At 45.6% G+C, this 13,276-nt stretch overlaps 1 protein-coding gene across 6 annotated transcripts in view; it reads right to left on the bottom strand.

Annotated features, from left to right (window-relative positions):
* The window catches only part of PHLDB3 (pleckstrin homology like domain family B member 3), a 36,052-nt gene extending 35,825 nt beyond the window's left edge, over positions 1 to 227 (bottom strand). For 2 of the 6 annotated variants that reach the window (XM_088671227.1, XM_088671225.1), the window contains exon 1: positions 32 to 227. The gene's annotated coding sequence lies outside the window, so the exon portion shown is untranslated. The remainder of the gene's footprint in view (positions 1 to 31) is intronic. The other 4 variants (XM_088671223.1, XM_088671224.1, XM_035119009.3 and 1 more) reach the window with 4 other exon arrangements.
* Positions 228 to 13,276: the final 13,049 nt, after the last annotated feature.

Raw genomic sequence — 13,276 nt, forward strand, 5'->3', positions numbered from 1 at the left:
GGGGACAGACAGCTAGCTGCCTGTCACTCACCTGGATTGACGGGGCGGCTTTTCCCCGATGCTCTCGGGCTATAGGACAGAGGACCCCCTCCGGCTCCGAGGCGCGCAGCCCCCTCGTGCGCTGAGCTGCCGGAACGGCTTCTTCTGCTGATTTTCCGCTCGCAAGGTCGAGCCTGCAAGCGGTTCGCCTCCTGCCTTCCTGGTGTTCAAACAAGTTTTACAACCCTGCTCGCTGGCTTTGGCTTTTGCTTTGGAAAAACAAAAACTGTGACATCAGAGGCCGAAAGAAGCGGGACGGGGGAGGGGGCGCCCGGCCTGCAGGGAACCAGCTTTGAGATAGTGAAACCAGGAAAATCCCACGAGTGCAGAAGTTTGAAGCTTCCAGCTGAGGGCAGCTGCCCCTTTTATTATTACTAATGTCAATGGGATTTTTTTTCTGGGAGAAATGGTGGGGGAACTCACCAGAAGTTAGTTAGTTAGTTAGTTAGTTAGTTAGTTAGTTAGTTAGTTAGTTAGTTAGTTAGTTAGCCCCCCACACACACACACACCGCAGTGGCTAAGTGTAAAATGTGATTAATAAACTCAGGCAGACAATGATCTGGATCAGAAATGGCCGCAACTTTATTGATTACAGATATAGGTGGATTGTTGGTTCAGGCATTGGGTTCCAGCCCCAGCAGACAAAAGATAATTATTATTTAAATTTTAAAAGGTAAAGGAACTCAGTTCCCCTGAGTTCCTGCTAAAAACAACAACAACCCCTGACTATTATTATTATTATTATTATTATTATTATTATTATTATTAACAGCAGTGGGACTTTAATAAAATCTACCATTCTTTTGTTCCTCCCCAGCTGTGCCGAAACCCTTTTATTTCTTGGTTGTTTTCTTTTTTATATGTGATCAGTTTTTAATTAAGTTTCAGAATACAATAAAAGCAAAACAGAGAGTAAGAAAGAGCACAGAAAAGGAAAGAAAATGAAAAAGAAGAAGAGGAAGAAACAAGAAAACTAAAATATAAAACCTTCTATGAAGATTGTGTCTTTACTCTTCATCCACACAAAGGGAGGCAAGCCATCCCAGCTCACATCCGGGCACTTCCCCCCTCTTCCCCCAGACTCCCACCCTACAAGATCCTCTCTACCCTGCCTCTCACACAGGGCCTTTCATAATGTCTACCATTCTATGATTCTATAACTTGCTTGGCAGGCAGACGTTCAGCAGGTGAAGCTTCTCTTGTAGTGCAAGTTTATCTCCAGGCATCTCCAGCTCAAAGATTTAGCAGCAGCTGTCCGTTAATAAATTACTTGGCAGGCAGACGTTCAACAGGTTAAGCTGGTTTGTTTTGTTTTTGCAGGAAGAGATTGTGGTTCAATGGCAGTGTGAGTCTTTCGTATGCCCAAGTCTCCCAAATTCAATCCCTGGCATTTCCAGTTTAAAGATCATAATTTAAAGAGAGTTGAGGGTTAGATTGCAGGGATAGATTATGTAATGCACTCTGGACGTTGATGGACTCAAACTCCCATCAGCCCCAGCCAGGATGGTCAATGATCAGGAGTAATGGGAGTTGTAGTCCAACAAAAGTCTGGAGGGCACTGGGTTGGCTATCCCTGCCGGGAGAATTCGCAGCTGTCTGCTAGAGGCAGAGACCAATGGTCTGCCTGACACTATGGCAGCGTCATAAGTTCAAAACCTTTGGAGTACCTCTCAGTCTTGTCGCTCCACAGTGGTTAATTTCCTAATGAGACGGGTGCCAATTATGCTGGGGCAGAAGGTGGTTTGAAAGCAACACCCTCTCATTTAGTCACCTGTCCCTCCTCTTCAGATTGCTGCTGGCAGTTTTGCACAGTGATGCTCGGGGGAAAGGCACTCTGTCTGTGCTCAGAGACATGTTTTCAGTCATTAGGTATGTCTTACTGATCATTTACACCCATGAAAGCCTGCTTTGGTGTGATGCCAGCACAGTCCTTAAAATACACAGCAACTCATAACCAGCGTAGTGTAGCAGATTGAGTGTTGAACTAGGACCTGGAAGACGAGGGTTCAAATTCCAGCTCAGACATGAAACTCAATGGGTGGCCATAGCCCAGGCACTTTTGTCTCTCAGCTTAACCTACTTCACAGGGTTGTTGTGAGGATAAAAGCAGGGCTTTTTTTCAGCTAGAACTCGCCGGAACTCGGTTCCGGCACCCCTCAGGTAGGTGTTATTGCTATTCTAGGAGAACAAAGAAAGTGTTCACGGGGTGAGTTCTGGCATCCCTTTTTCTAGAAAGACAGCACCTGAACCAAGTCTGCCATCTTGAGCTCCGTGGAGGAAAGGTAGGGGTGCAAATGTAATAAACAAGCAAGCAAACATTTTGGAGAGGCAGTGTGATGTAGTGGTTAGAGTGTGACCTTGAGCCAGCCACAATGTCTCAGCCTAACCTTCCTCACTGGGTTGTTGCAAGGATATAGCAGGAGGGGAGAAAGAGCTTTGTTCACCAGCTTGAGCTCCTTGGAGGAAAGGTGGCATATAAACAAATTAATAAAAAGACAATTAAAAATTCATCCTGATTTCTTTGCAAAGAGTCTATTTAATCAGCTGGTTTGTTTGCAAATGGCAGAACCACTCATTAAGAGATAAGAAGAGCCTGCTGTATGAGGCCATTGGCCCATCTGATTCAGCCAGTTCCCTGTGGGAAACCTGTAAGCAGGACTTGAATACAAGAGCACTCTTTCCCCTCTGAGGTTCCTGGCAACTAGTATTCAGAAGCATTACAGCCTCCCACTGTTTGAAAACCTTGCCTGGACTCTACCACTTCTGACTAGATCATATGGCGGGGAAGTGGCATGTTGGAATTGCTCATCCACAGGGTGGAGGGCAGAAAACATACATAAAAAACTTGCATGCTGTTAAGCTTTCCCTTGACATTTTGGTTTTCCGGATGGACGGGTTTTTTTTGTTTTTGTTTTTTTTAAAGAATAATAATTATTTTAAAAATGTGGGAGCATTCAAATATGCAAAAAAAAACCCCGCCCCCCAAAGTTGCACAGTCCAGGAAGTGCTGAACCACTTGATGCTGTTGATGGTAGAACTGGTAGCCTATTGGCCGAGTCTTGCAGCCTGCGGGAAATCGAGCTGTTTAACCTCAGAGCCATAAATGTCTGTCAGTTTCCTGAAGTGGGTTTTGTGTGCGTGTGCATTTTCAAGCTGTATTTCTTTTATTATATAACTCTTCTGCCAGAAGCTATATAAGCTGGAATAATATTTGTTCTTAAGCTTGGCACTTGGAAAGATTGACATGCAGGGATGAGAAATCTGCAGGCCTCCATACATTTGCTGGACTACAGCTCCCATCATCCCTGGCCATTGGCCATGCTGCCTGGGGGCTGATGGGAATTGGAGTCCAGCAGAAGCTGCAGGGTCACAGGTTCCCCACCCCTATTCTCAGGGAGAGGGCAGAGAGCAGAGTTTATTGGCACCCTGCATTTAAAGCGCTATGTTCCACTTAAAACAGTCACAGGTTTCCCTCATTTGTTAAGGGTGCTGAGACTTCTTCGGAGTCTCCCATTCCCCTTGCAGAGCTACAATTCCCAGAGTGCTTTAACAATGCATCCCTCTTTCCAGGAAATCTGCCAACTGTAGCTCTGTCTGGGGAGTTGGGACCTTTAGAGCAAATCTGTGGGCAGTGATGCAGGTTGCAGGGGGCATAGCTTAGTGGTAGAGTGCATGTTTTTGTATACAGAAGGTCCCATGTTCGATCCCTGGCATCTCCAGTTAGATGGATTCAGTAAAAACAGGGAACAGAGGCACTGCAGTTGTCCAGATCTTAGAATCAGAATTGTAGAGTTGGAAGGGACCCCGAGGGTCATCTAGATTCTAGCCCAACTCCCTGCAATGCAGGAATCTCAGCTAAAGCATCCATGACAGATGGCCATCCAACCTCTGCTTAAAAACCTCCAAGGAAGGAGAGTCCACCACCTCCTGAGGGAGACCGTTCCACTGCCAAACAGCTCTTACCTGTTGGATCTTGTTGGACTGTATCCCTTACTATTGATTGTACATGATGAGGCTGATGGGAATTGGGAATCCAGAGACACCTGCAGAGTCACAGGTTCCCCAACCGTGTGGTACAGGCAGGTGATGATAAAGACCTCTATTGAAGAGTCACTGCCTGTCAGTGTATTAGGCAGTCCTGGACCAGATGAACAAGTTATCTGACCTAGTGCTTCCTGTGTTCTTTGCAGACTCATTGGGATACTATCAGAGTCTTGTTTGTTGCCCTTTCATGTTCAGTTATCTTTGTTCTCACAGCATGGTCCACAGCTAAAACCATAACACTGGCTGGTCAGAAAAAACGGATCTGGAGCCTAAAGGCCATCACACCATTTTGGCACCACCTGAGAAAATGTCAATAAAAGCAGGTATTCTGTTGATACAGATAGATCGCCCTGTGGGACGCACACAAACACACACAGAGGGAGAGCACATACTCTGCCCTGTCTGCCTCCAACCCAGAAATAATACCTGAACAAAAACAGCCACTCCCCTCTGTCACAACAGTGCATTGCATCGCTCGAGAAGCATGATGTCTCTGCAGACAGAGAAATCCTTCCGGCAGAGATGGAATGCTGGGTGGCACTCCCAACAATCGGGGAAATCGGAACCGTCACTGCACCCATGAATAGCTCTAGGTCCCTGTGTTGTTTTGGGGCGCATGTTGGCGCTTGCAAACTGTGCTGTGGGGAACCCTAGAGAGGCTCCTTAGAGTTTTATCTGAGCATTCCTCAGTCACTTGGAGAGACATGGCAAACAAGCTTCTCTGTAAAAGCATTGACATGCACCCACCCATTTAAGGATTTAAAGATCAGCACCAACACTTTGATTTGTGCTTGGAAACATACTGGGAGACAATGTAGGTCTTTCAGGACCGGTGTTTATGGTCTCAGCGGCCACTCCTAGTCACCAGTCTAGCTGCCACATTCTGGATTAGTTGTAGTTTCCGGGTCACCTTCAAAGGTAGCCCCACATAGAGCACATTGCAGTAAGCTTGCTGGTGAACAGGACCAGCCAGGACATGAAAACAAGTGTTCAAAATGACAACAAGTACATGCAGGAGGTGGCTTTCTACCTTTCCCTTTCCCTCTCCATCCCACCCAAAGGCCTCACTGGGGGTTATCTCAACTCCACCATTTCCTGTCTCCTTGGAATATTTTTTCAGGAAGTGTGAATTTTAATCCCCTGCTGGCGCTGACCCTGAAACAGCAGATCAGCCCAGACATTCCCTGACCTTCTAAACTAACTCTGTCCCCAGCCATGGAGCATTGCAGTCCATGTTTCTCAAATTACTCTTCCTTGGCTCAACCATGTGGTCCCTCCTTACCCGAGAAGTCCCAGGATGTAATAATTCCATCTGAAGATGGTGAGAGCAGTTTGACAATGGGACTCATTAGCTACAGGGCTGATGGGCTCTCCCTTGCTGGAAGCCTTTGGAAACAGGGAGGGCAGCCGTCCGTTGCAGGTCCCCTAGCTCAGGATTTCCTGCATCGAGCATGGACATTGGACCAGAGAGTCTACAAGATCTCCTCCAAGCCCGTGACTCTGTGATTCATGTAACATTGGAAGCTGCATTTATTAATAATATCAATATTTTATTAAGGGAGTTTCAGTTTTAGAAAATAAAGAGGGGAAAGGAAAAAAGAAAAAAGAGGGAGAAGAAAAGTGTAAAAAATTAAGAAATATATAATATGATGCAGTATATATAGGTAGATGAATAGTATTACTGTCCTAATACATATATGATTATGAAGACCAAAATTTTAATAAGGAATGGGGAAAATTTATTACTTATCTTAAATAGCATTGTAAACAGCTAAAATCATTAGTAGGATTGAAATATTACTTGTAGTTTAAGGTTGAAATCAGGGCATAATGGAAGAGGCAAAGGATTTGGAGTATCATAAAAGATGCGGGAGGAAATGATTAATAATAGGGGAGGATGGAAGTCCAGGAGATTCCTTGGAATCTTGTTTTTTATGATTTATGTTTGATATACCTCTGAAAAATTTTAATTTGGAAAATCTAATAAATAATTTTTCAAAAAAAAGTCTGCAAGCGATCCTTTCACATGGTGCAGGTGTTGTCATGTCATCAGTCCATTGATTAATGGGGATCAAATCTTTATTCTTCCAATTCATCAATACCAGTCTCTTGGCCACAGTTATGGCATGTCTTATTCTGAGTCAGACCGTTGGGTCCATCTAGTGATGCCTACACTGACTGGCAGCAACTCTCCAGGGTTCCAGGCTGGGACTCTCTCCCAGTCCTACTTCCGAGATGCCATCGGGGATTGAACCCGGAATCTCCTGCATGCAAAGCAGATCCCTTTCTGCTGAGTGACAGCCCTTTCCTAATTCATGGAAGTCCTGGAGGCGACACAGCAATCAGGGTCGTGACCCCACTGCTCCCGTTCAACCATCCCAGTGGCAATGTGACTCACAGTCTGTGGAGCCCTGAGCCGCCCTTCGACCGAATGTTTGTGAGCTGATTGCCAATACGATACCCAGCAATGCTTTCAAATGCTTACCGCACCCCAGAAAGTTCACCGAGGGCATGAAGGTGACATCTGTCTCCTGCTGTCTCTCTCCACAATGCGTGAGGAACAGGAAAATGTCTGGTCCTCTGTGGGATACTACCCCTGAACATGGAAACTTCATTCCTGGCCATTGCAGTAAAATGACTGCTGGGGGGGGGGGAGAAAGAGCTGAATTTCTCTAACCTGATAGTCTAACCTCCAGACCAGTGGTTCCCAATAGGTGGTCCGGGGACCCCCAGGGGTCCGCGAGCTATGCCAGAGGGGTCCGCAAGATGCTATTAGAATAAAAAATATATTAAATATATTTCGTATGATAACAGATTTTTTGTTTTGGCCGCTTCCTGCATGAGCAGAGTCTAGCGTAAAACTAGAATTAGATAGAGGCAGTAGTTCTGCTGTATGCCGTTAGGTGGCGCTTTACAAACACTACTAACGCTCACCGCCCCAAGATGCTTTGCGCACATCGGCTTCATTTGTGCGCTACTGCGCAGGTACCCTGTCTTCTCCATTCCCCTCCCTCCTCCCTGGCGCGTGCTGCCTCTTTGCAAAACAGTAGTATTTGTAAACAAAGCATTGTTTTTCGCGGAAGCTACAGTTCGTGTAGTTAAAAATGGACCGTTGGTTAAAAAGTGGTTCATCTCATTAAGAACTGAAAATTAAAACTAACTGTATACTGATGGAGTACTCTGTTGTAACTGTAAAAAACGTATAAATATAAAATATAAAAAGACTCTTAATTTGGCTCTCACTTTTTAATTTTAGGATTAGGAATTAATGGGGGTCCTTGTCACAATAGCGGCTCGATGAGGGGTCCTCGAGAAAATTTTGTTGGGAACCCCTGCTCCAGACTATCAACTAGCTGTGATGATTATGTTCCACAGTGCAGAAATATTATGCCTCTCCATACCATCCAGCCTGCAGGCTTCCCACAGGCACCTGGTTGGCCAAGGTGAGAACAGGATGCTGGACCGGGTGGGCCATTGGCCTCATCCAGCAAGTCCATCTAATGTTCTTACATTGTTGGACTTCATCACCTGCAGGCAGCATAACTGATGGTCAGGGAAGATGGGGCTTGTAGAACAACAACACACAGAGGGGCACAGGTGTCTTCATCCAGTGGGTTCAAATGACAAAAAAGAGAAATTTACATAAGAGTAGTGAGAAGACTCTCTGGAAAAGACCCTGATGTTGGGAAAGAGGGCACTAGGAGAAGGGGACGACAGAGGACAAGATGGTTGGACAGTGTTCTCAAAGCTACCAACATGAGTTTGACCAAACTGCGGGAGGCAGTGCAAGACAGGAGTGCCTGGCGTGCTCTGGTCCATGGGGTCACGAAGAGTTGGACACGACTAAAAAACAACAACAAAGTGAGATTAAAAATGTAAAGGACCCCTGAATGGTTAAGTCCAGTCAAAGACCCTCCAAGTGACTCTATTTTCAAGGGACAGTCCTGGACTTACAGAAGCCATTCCATTTTCTGATTTGATCCCAGAAGAATGTCCTGCTTTTCCTTAGGACGTCTCTATTTTCATCGGACAAAAGTCGTAGGGTATGGAGTTATCCTGTGCAGGGAAGTTTTTAAAAAAATGTTTAATGATGTTGTTTTTATATGTGTTGGAAGCCACCCAGAGTGGCTGGGACTACCTGGGGTGGGGTAGAAAATTGTTGTTGAATAGGATGTCCCTATTTTCACTGGAGAACTGTTGGAGGGTATGGATGTAGTTTGTTAAGGATGCTGAGAGTTGGTAGGAGGCCCCTATTCTCCTCACACAGCAGCAATTCCCAGAATTCCCTGGGAAGACAGATGAACTGTGTTTTTATGTGTGTTTTTTGGTAATTATTTTTTATTAAGGATTTTCTTGGGTTACAAAGGTAGTGCAACGTCTCATTTAAATCACTCAGATTGCTTTAGCTTCAGCAACAAACAAATCCAGTGATGGAGAGCCTATGGCGCTCTGGATGTCGTTGGACTCCAACTCCCATCAGCCCCAGCCAACATGGCAATGGCCCATAGTCCCAGGGTTGGTGAGGGTTGTAGTCCAACATTAACTGGGGGGGATGGGGACGGGGACGGGGACGGACAGGTTCCTCATCCCTGTCCCAGGCCAACTGGTGCAGATCAAAGGTGGGAACCTTCATCCCAGGTTCTCGTTCCAGCCCCTGGGGAAATGAGACCCTGAAACAATTTCGCAAGGCATTGCAGGATCTCACCACCTGGGCTGTGGGAAAAAACCAAAACATAACAGAAAACTCGCGTCCTTCTCAAGCCAGCTACTCTGAGCTGATGGCAGATTGAAACATGCCAGGTCTTGCCTGGTTTTGCTCTTGTTTCGCTGCCTTTTGGTTTCCCTTGGGAAATGGCTGGGAAACTCGGGCCTGTCTAGGGAAAGTTGTGCAGGTGGGGAAGAAGGCAGGGAGAGAAACAGCTTCCCACCAGCTTCTAATTTATATATATTTATATAAAACCAGGCAAGGAGAACAGCCCACTCCCTTTCAGTATTCTGGCAAACAAATTGCCACCAATCACAAATGCAAACCTTGTTGATTCAGTTCCTTCATCACTACCCCCTGCACTTAATCTGGGTTTTGAGGATAAGAACATAAAAGCCTGCTGGATGTTGAGGCCAGTGACACACCTAAACTGGCATAAATTTCCACCGTGGCCAGCCTGTGGGAATCCCGCAAGCAGGATTCAGGCACAAGAGCCCTCTCCTTTAACTGGTATTTTAGGAGTATTGCTGCCTCCCATAGACAAGACAGCCACTGTTTACTATTGCATTCTAATGGATTATTGTATATTGCTTTTTTGATATAAGTTGTTTATTTCAAAGTTATGTTTTTATTATGACTTTTTTGTACTGGATCAGATTGTGATTAGATGTGGTCAGATGTGGTCTTTGCTTGCTTTGTTAATTCTGGGCTGCATCAATAGGAGTATAGCATCTAGATCAAGGGAAGTAATAGTACTACTGTATTCTGCTCTGGTCAGACCTCACCTGGAATACTGTGTCCAGTTCTGGGCACCACAGTTCAAGAAGGATACTGACAAGCTGGAACGTGTCCAGAGGAGGGCAACCAAAATGGTCAAAGGCCTGGAAACAATGCCTTATGAGGAACAGCTTAGGGAGCTGGGTATGCTTAGCCTGGAGAAGAGAAGGTTATGGGGTGATATGATAGCCATGTTCAAATATATAAAAGGATGTCACATAGAAGAGGGTGAAAGGTTGTTTTCTGCTGCTCCAGAGAAGCGGACACGAGCAATGGATTCAAGCTACAAGAAAGAAGATTCCACCTAAACATTAGAAAGAACTGTTTGACAGTGGAACTTGCTGCCAAGGAGTGTGGTGGAGTCTCCTTCTTTGGAGGTCTTTAAGCAGAGGCTTGACAGCCATCTGTCAGGAATGCTTTGATGGTGTTTCCTGCTTGGCAGGGGGTTGGACTGGATGGCCCTTGTGGTCTCTTCCAACTCTATGATTCTATTTTGTTGTTTCTCCAACTTCAAAACCGCCTTGCATATAGTTATATAGAAAGGCGGTATACAAGGTAAAAGTGAAATGAAACGTAATCTTCCGGGCATTTGTCCAAACCTCCTTTAACAGCCACCCGAGTCGGTGGTCATCTCTGCCCGTCCCATCTCTGGGAATGAATGGGAGCCGTGCTGGCAGGACACACTTCTCTGCATGTTCAAAACAATCCATTTGTGAGATACAATCGGGACACCTGTCTGTGTGCAGAAGCACAACTCTCCCCAATTCCCCCATGGATGACAACATTGGGTGTTCCCACTGGAATTATGGAGTGAGAAGCTGGCAGACAAATTAGTCTCCACAGCCAAAGTGGTAAAGTGGAAAGGGAAATAAAGTTAGAGAACCGAAAAAGTATCCTGAAGGATGCCGCGCTGTTCAAAGGGAGCAATTAACGTAGGGTGCACAGTGCAAAACCTTGCTGAGATGTAAGTCTCACACTGTTTAATGGAGCTTTGTTTGGGGTATGGGTGAGTGGCGTGGAATAGGGTTTGAATTTTCATGTGAGATGCCTAATTCTTCACTGTAACACACCCGTCCTTCGAAAATTGCAGTTCTCAGAATTCTGCCTCGCCAGATTGACAGAGACATTTATGTTGACAATAGGGTATTTTTTGGAAACTCCCCTCCAGAACTAATAATGGAAGAATATTTAAATACACTAGAGTAAATACAAAAATCAAAACAAAAAACAACCCAGACTTTTTGTGATTTGGAACGCAACGAGGAAATGCATTGATGAGTGTGGAATGACCAAATGTTTCATGGGAATATATGTAAACACGCCACAAGCAAACCCAGATGAATGCACATTGTCACAAAACTGCCCTGTAATCTATTGAGCATTTGTTCTGACACAGTCTGCTCACTGTGTAAGCTTTGTGCAAACAAATCAGGATAGGTGCTGAGTAAACAGATCAGTGGTGGAACTGACTTGTTCCACCTCTAGAAACTGGAGGTGCCTGGAAACTGGAGAAGTTTCTTTAGCTCTAAGCTGGCCTGGCCTCTAAGTGCAATTCTGGCTATTATATCAATGATGCGGCACCTAGGAATATGGATTGATATTTTCCCCAGCCCTGCCCACATCTGTCATACAGGAAACTAAGCCTGTTGGGCTTTGTATTCTTGCATTCTGGCATGTTCTTGGACTCGGCCCCAAAACTTCTTTTCCATGGCAGGAGCCACCGTTAAACATATGTAGCAAAGAACATTGTGTTTCTGAGCATTCACAGAGTGTGACCCCCCTCACTACTGAGTAACCAAGAGCCCCGAATGGTTAAATATCAGGGGATTAAGGGATTCACAGAAGAGACTGGAACTCGCAGGCAGGCTTGGGCTGGGTCACCATTTAAATTCTTAACTGCAGCTGTTGACTTAATGCTCCCCTCTTAACCAACAAGATATCTGCAGGAAGAGAATGGTTTAGCAGTGGTGGGGTGTTAGTGGCCCTCCAGATGTGACTGGACTCCAACTCCCATCATTCCTGGCTATGCTGGCTGGAGCCGATGCGAGTTGGAGTCCGTGCAGTTCCTGTTGCTTGAAGCTACAACAGCAGCACAGAAGGGACTTTTACTTTCTCCGGCGAGCCCCTGAGCAGTCCAACAACCACGTCAGCCTGTACAGCTGGAAGATCAAGGGGCAAAGTATCCAGCTGCTAATAACAGGAACTAAGGGCAGTGGGGCACCCTGGGACACAGGAGAATGCAGGGAGAACAGAGAAGAATCATAGCCAGTCAAAACACCTCAACTTTAAGGTTCATTAGATCAGGCCTGGTTGTACAGGACTGTCTGCAACAGGGCTGGAAGAGCTTAAGGGATAGGAATAATAGAATCATAGCATTATAGATCTGGAAGGGACCCTGAGGATCATCTAGTCCAACCCCCTCAAATGCAGGAATATCCAGCTGGCCCGTATGAAGATTGAACCTTCAACTTTGCCCAGGCATAGGCATAGGCAAACTTGGCCCTCCAGATGTTTAGGGACCACAATTCCCACCATCCCTGACCACTGGTCCTATTAGCTTGGGATGGTGGGAGTTGTGGTCCCAAAACATCTGGAGGGCCAAGTTTGCCTATGTCTGACCTTGCCATTATCAGCACCACATTCTAACCAGCTGAGTTAACTGGATATTACTTTGTTGTTCTGTTTTTTTGTTTGTTTACTTTATACAGTTTTTGTTTATTTTATCCAGTTTTTGTTCCATTGCTGTCTCGGGCTTCCCTCCAACTCCTTGGTCTTTGGAATCACCTTAGATCAAAGCCATGGAAAGCTAGTTGTGCTGCTTTTGGGGAGCCCTCTTGCTCATCCTGCTGAGAGGGGCCCAGGATCTCTGCCCCAAATGATCTGCCCAAACCGTTTAGGTGCCCCAAGAGAGAGAACTCTGAACACAACACAGTGAAAAAGTCAGAAGGGCTCCCTCTGTGCCCCACCCCTTTAAACACTTCAAACACAACATCTAGCGGCAAGCAATACGTTCCACATTCTATCCACAACTTCTGGGAAATCCCCAAGGCTGCAAGGACACCCAAGCTGGAAAACCCCAAACAGCACAGTAGCATTTTAAAATGAAAGTCAAGGTCAAGTTGTAATCTGGCAGCTCCTTTCAAGAGCCCCCAACATAGAGATGCTACAGCTACTACCTCCCCTCCTCTGCTTGTTCCTCCTCTGGTTCCCTTAACTCAACCCACTTCTCCTGCATGCTGGGACCACAGCAAGGCGTTCGATCCAGGCATTGGTGTTTGTTTGTTTTTTGGTAGATTTTGTTTCTGGATGCTCCCAAGTCAATATTTGAGAAAGGAGAGGAATAATTTTCATGCAAAACTCAGTCCCGGATGAGGAAGCAAAGAGTGCACATTCCCAGAACCATGCCTCTGCTCATATTTGCAGACAACCACCTGCCCCCATGGCAATTTCATCTTTAAAATGCTTTTTTTTAAAAAAGCAGTTGTCAGAAAATCCAAGCAATGCCCTGCAAAGTGTAGTTGGGGCCTTTCAGAAAAGCTACCTGTTATTGTTAACAGTTTCTGGCAAGTCACCCCTAGCGGTTAGAACTTGCAACTACAAGCCAGCACAAGTCTCTGAGCTGAGACTTGTAATGGACAAAGATTATTGTTTCAGCCGCTTCAGCATGAATAAGGGTGCATCAAAAATAGAGAGAGAAAGGTTTCTTCTTCC

Source organism: Zootoca vivipara, chromosome 6 (genome assembly GCF_965207765.1).
Source record: "Zootoca vivipara chromosome 6, rZooViv2.hap1.1, whole genome shotgun sequence".
Taxonomy (NCBI): domain Eukaryota; kingdom Metazoa; phylum Chordata; class Lepidosauria; order Squamata; family Lacertidae; genus Zootoca; species Zootoca vivipara.